Source organism: Pleurodeles waltl, chromosome 7 (assembly GCF_031143425.1).
Source record: "Pleurodeles waltl isolate 20211129_DDA chromosome 7, aPleWal1.hap1.20221129, whole genome shotgun sequence".
NCBI lineage: Eukaryota > Metazoa > Chordata > Amphibia > Caudata > Salamandridae > Pleurodeles > Pleurodeles waltl.
In genome coordinates, this window is record NC_090446.1 from 990,382,981 (window position 1) to 990,388,707 (window position 5,727).

Consider the following 5,727-nt stretch of genomic DNA (forward strand, 5'->3'; position numbering starts at 1 on the left):
GATGACCAGCTCACCGCCGCCCTCGTAATCGCTGCATCCACCATTGCACGCAACGATGACCCAAACACCTCAGCATGCACCTTCCACAACTGGATCACCGACTGCGCCAACACCATAGCCCCCCTCAAAAAGAACAGCAACCCCCATGCAAAGAGAGCCAGCGGGTTCACCCCTGAACTCCAGGAATCAAGACGCACCTGTCGCCGCCTTGAGAAAATCTGGAGAAACACCAAATCCCCAGAAGCCCACTGCAACTTCAAAGCCGCCTCCACCACACACCATCAACTCATCAGAAATACCAGAAAGAAGGCTATCCAAGACAGGATCTCCTCACAAGCACACAACAGCAAGGAACTCTTTAGCATCATCAAGGAATTTGCGAAATCCAACAGCGAAACAACGGACATCCCACCCTAACAGGACCTATGCGACAGACTCAACACCTACTTTCACCACAAAATGAAGACCATCTACGACAGTTCCAACAAGGACAGCTCACGCCCAGAACCGACACCAACAAACCCACAATTTCCACCTGGACACCTCTCTCCACTGAAGGTATATTGAAAACCATGAGGTACATTCACTACGGGGCCCCCACGGACTCATGCCCCCATCACATCTTCAACAGAGCTGTAGACACCATCGCCCCTAAGCTCCGCCTCACCATCAACTGCTCACTAGCTGCCGTCACCTTCCTGGATGACTGGAAACACGCCGAGATCAACCCCCTCCTCGAGAAACTCTCGGTCGACCCCACTGACCTCAAAATCCAGAACGCCGCCGTGAGATTGATCCTCGATCTACCCCGACACTGCCACATCTCACAACACCTACTCACACTGCACTGGCTCCCCATAGAGAAAAGAATCACTTTCAAAATCCTCTCCTATGCACACAAAGCCCTCCACAACACTGGACCTGCCTACATTAACCATTGACTCAACTTCCACGTACCCCACAGGACCCTATGCTCAGCCCAGCTCTCTCTCGCAGAAGTAACCTGCATCAGGAAAACCAGAACAGGAGGTCGCTCCTTCTCCTACCTCGCTGCCACACCCTACTCATCCACCTCAGACAAATCACCTCCCTCCCCAGCTTCATGAAAGAATTTAAGACAAAGCTTTTTTAATCCACCTCCAGCACATGCTACACCCTTCGCCCCCCCCCCCAGCGCCTTGAGACCCCAACAGGTGAGTAGCTGCGGTTCATAAACTCTGATTGATTGATACTAATGGGCTCAGGTTCATAGTAGTCATTCATTCTTGAAATTATGTACTTTAATAACGTGTGGAGACAAAGTTCTCAATCAACTGTGAAATTCAGGAGCACATAATGGTTCTCCTCTTGACAAGGACAAACACATATAGGAAAAAAGTTCAAAATCAATAAAGTAAAGGTAAAGGTGCATACAGCATACAAAGGAACATGGTTTTTGGATGAAAACACAAAGTAATCTCCAAAGTTAGTTAAGCCATGTTCACAAGGAGAACCAATACTTCAAAATGGGAATAGTATAGTAAAAAGGTAAAGGACAAGTATTACGCCCCCAACGCACGTTTTTTGAGATACTGAAGGGACATGAGCAATATATAACTGTCTCCTTCCAAAACCTGTGGAAATGTTTAAAGCAGCTGCAAAATAAGTGGTGCCATCTGCTTTTTGCCATTCTGAGTCCTATGGAGGAAGCCATTGGACTTGCGTTATTTCCCTGTGCAAATGTTACCACGTTGTACCCGACGAAGTGTGCCCGGGGAAAAAGGTCCAGATTCCGATTTTTTCAGATCAGAAATTGGGAAGTCATGTGAATCGTGTGAAAACAGAAACCGCTTGTATTCACTCATTATGCAAGGCAGAACTCGGAATGCGGAAATAAATTGTCCAGGAGGAAAAACGTCCATGCGTGATACCACTCTTTCTCTTCGTAGGTTTTACACCTGTCGAATCAGACGAGGTGACAATGAGCGCCTTTATGTTAAGAGGAGGAGGGGCCTGACTCAAGGTGCCCAATTTAACAAAACTACAAATTCTAGATGGGGTGTAAATCTAACTGAAATCGGAAAGATTGCTATTTATGTGTTTCTACATTTGGAGGATAACTTTTGGGAAGCAGTGTATAAGAGATCTATGTAGCCTGTGCTTTACACACTTTTCTCAGTCACCCTAGCTTTGTAAAGTATAAAGCTGACAAAGTTTCTAAAACACATTATAAAACCTGTAAAAAAAAAGAAGACGTGCAGCAACAGAAATATTTCCTATACTACACAGGGCTGCTAGCATGTTGTACACGCTGCCCACGCTTTATCAGTTTCAATGCATCACAACCCTCTTTTCTCCAAAGCCAGAAGTTCAAAGGCAGGACTTCTGCCATTCGAAAGGGGAAGTATGCAACTTGTCAGAGATTGGCTATTGTGTTTTCCTTCAGTCACCCCAGGCCGCCAGCTCCGAGACAGCTCTGGATACAATTAACTGTACTGTAGTCAAATGGCTTGCTGGTCTTCTTAACGCTGTGAGTGGGCGCTGACTGGTGTGAATTCAAGGGCAAGCTTTGCAATTCACCGCCCTCCCCCAATTCTATGAAGTCTATATTGGGTTCTTATGTCATCATAATCAACCATGAGGCAGACTTGTTTTTAGATGTCAATAGAGCTTTTATACTTCATCTATTTGAAACTGGAAGAGTCACGACCAGAGCATTTTGCTGTAGGAGGTAGTATGCCATATCACCTTCTAGCCCCATTGGTGGAAATGCGAAATCTTACTACTTTGTCATTTCTGTGAATTATGAAAAGTAAATCATTGCTAAAAAGACATTATAAGTATGGCCGCAAAGTTAAAAAAGTTGACTTCTCAATTTATAGTTAGCTGTGGTACCTTAGCACCCAAGGATTCACAACTAATAGTCTGTAAAGTCCTGTCAACAAACGCCCCTCGCCTCAGTTAATCACTGAACATGCTGGACACAAAGAATGGCTTGAGCTTATGTGATGTGCCCAGTACCCTTCAGCCAGTACCTTCTGGGCATGGCTTGTAGCTATGTCCAGAGGGCACTTAGCACAAGGCATGGTCTGCACCCACTTTCTCTGGTTAGTACCTCTGATGGCACTACGAACTGTGTACGAGGCACAAGGCATTGTTAATGGTCCTCTCTAGTAGACCTGATATTTCGAAAGTTATGCAACTTTCACGTTTTAGTAATGTCAAAATTGGATAGATGTCTATCTTAAAAGTATTAGAGCTTCCAAAACCTTTTGTAATTGTTTTCCTCCCCCACATCCACCCCCCCCACTTACCTTAATATCGCCCTTTTGCTGTTTCATGCCCATCCCAGTTACAGACTCCTGAATGCAGGCCTGATGTGGGATAATCAATCAAAGACCTGGGTCGATCAGCAGTATTAAAAAGTCTACAAACAGAATCCAACATCTATACATGCTGATAAAAAATGGTAAAATCTTGTTGAAAAATCAAAAGAATTAGATTCAAGGTTGAGTCTGGATCAGGGTGCAGTAGCTTGTTTACCTGTCCACCGGCTTTGTTTTTAGTTCAGAACCAGGAAGGTCCAGATCTAACTGAAGAGGTGAAGTTTAGCAACCTCCACATTTGAGGAACTCTATTTTCTAAGTCCTAGATTCAGGGCTAAAACGTTTCTCAAAGATGAGCCTTCCACTTGCCAGATCCTTTAGCCAAATGTCTTTTAGCGGTAGATCTTATTTATGGACTGTATGTTGACATTACAAGACCATAGTCTGCTAGGTCTGAAAGTAAAGGATGAACCATTTAGACAAGTACTTAAGCGATCAACCATGTAAGACCTTGTAGACAAGACAAGAAGATTTGAGATTCACTCTTTCCTTTACTGGGAGCCAGTGGAGGAGTGGACATTTGATGAAGACATTTTGAGGGGAGTAACCTAAAGGTTGTAGTTTAGAGATTTTTAAGATGAGCATACAGGCTATTGCACTAATCAGTGTATTAGAATCTAGACTGGCTGATTCGATCTGACTGGCTCTGGTTTAATGGATGCCAGGGAGCTCAAATGGTGAGACTCAGTGCTGTGGAGAAGACATTGGTAGAATATAAATGCCATGCAAATGATGCAGTGAAACTGAGATTCGTGTGATTCCATGAGGAACTAGAAGATGAGAATACTTCTTTTAATCCTGAGTTCACTTATCAGGTCTTTGACGATGAGATTGCTTTTGGATACAAGGGTGTGCAAATCATATTGTACAGCAGTGCTAGGAGTTTGTCATGATGTCCCATGTTCAGTACACAGAAAATGTTGATGAAAACTTTGATTGCATGGAGGCAGATGGTGTTGAAGGCAAAATTCGAGACACAGTTCCCATTGACTTTTGCTCCAACACAGAAGATTTAATTTATTTGCCTGAGAAAGAAGTTAATTTGCGGCCCTTTGGAACCATTCTTCACACGTATTCTGTTCATAATGAGGAAGCCGGAGAAGACATTAAATATCAGATTTGCAAGGCTGACATGACCTGTCCAGGCTTTCAAGAATAGTATGAACGGCTTCACACTTTCTTGATGTGGTTCATTGAGATGGAAAGCTTTAGTAATGTAGATGGTTCTACTTTCTAGTATTTGAGAAGCATAATAATAATAATAAGAAGAAGAAGAAGAAGAAGAACCAACATTTATAAAGCATGGTGTTCACCAATTACAGGTATCTTGGTGCCGTGGCAACCAGATCAGTAAGTCCCAGCTAACCCTAATCAATGTGTCATATGAGAGCACCCAGGGAACTTCCACCTGAGCCCCTAAGTCCAGAAACCTATTTGGGAAAGATCCAGGTTTTCAGATGTTTCCTGAAATCATTCGGGGCAGCGCTACGCTCTTTGTGACTGTCGGCTACATGACGGTCTATAAGAACTACGCCCAAAACCTGGCCACGTGTAATACAGACCCTGATTTAATGCCCAGTTCAAGGAGAAGGGCATGAAGCTCAAATTTTGGAAACAGTGCACAGATGTTACCTGTCCTGCTCGAACACGCTTGATGTTACAGCTGAAGACCCTTCTGAAAACTTTGTGAATTTAAGGGTTTTTGTGCTAGTAAGCTTTTCCAGATTCACGAAGTTTTTCCTTTGAAAAGTTGGGCCAAGGATTCAGTAAAGAAATTAATGAAGACGAACCCTCAGCAAAAACTCAAAATAAATAAGCAATACTCCAGACGAGCGTATGAAAATCTTTGTTTAGGTGAACCAGACATGAGCAATGCTGAATAATCCAGAGTTTACAAATTGGACACCAAGAGAAGATTGATTGGCCCGTACAAGAAGAAAAAAAAGGAAATGGCTAAGATGAGAAACTATCTGAAGCCTGAAGAGATGACCAATCAGATGAACAAAATAGACTTGCACCTACAACATGAGCAGTTGCAGGAGAGCTAACAGCAACTTGTCACTGATTACCGAAGACCGCCTTGCACAATCATAACGAGTGTAACTTTGTGTACAGAAATTTGAAGATTTGCATATGTAATGTGTTCAAATTGCTAATTAAGATTACATGTAAACTTGTATTCATATTAAACATGATTTTTATTTGTTGGCTAAAAAAATGTATTAGATTCTCACAGCCAGGAGTGTTTCAGTTTTTAAGAGAGAGGTGAATGAGTCATAGAACACACCTTAGTAAAGATAGGTTGTTTAATGCAGAATTGGAACCGGCATTTATAGTGGGGGTTCAAGGAGATTGTAAAAAA

The 5,727-nt window shown here is 43.0% G+C and overlaps 1 pseudogene; it reads left to right on the forward strand.

Annotated features, from left to right (window-relative positions):
• Nucleotides 1-4,039: 4,039 nt before the first annotated feature.
• Nucleotides 4,040-5,488, forward strand: LOC138246995 (histone acetyltransferase type B catalytic subunit-like; annotated as a pseudogene).
• Nucleotides 5,489-5,727: the final 239 nt, after the last annotated feature.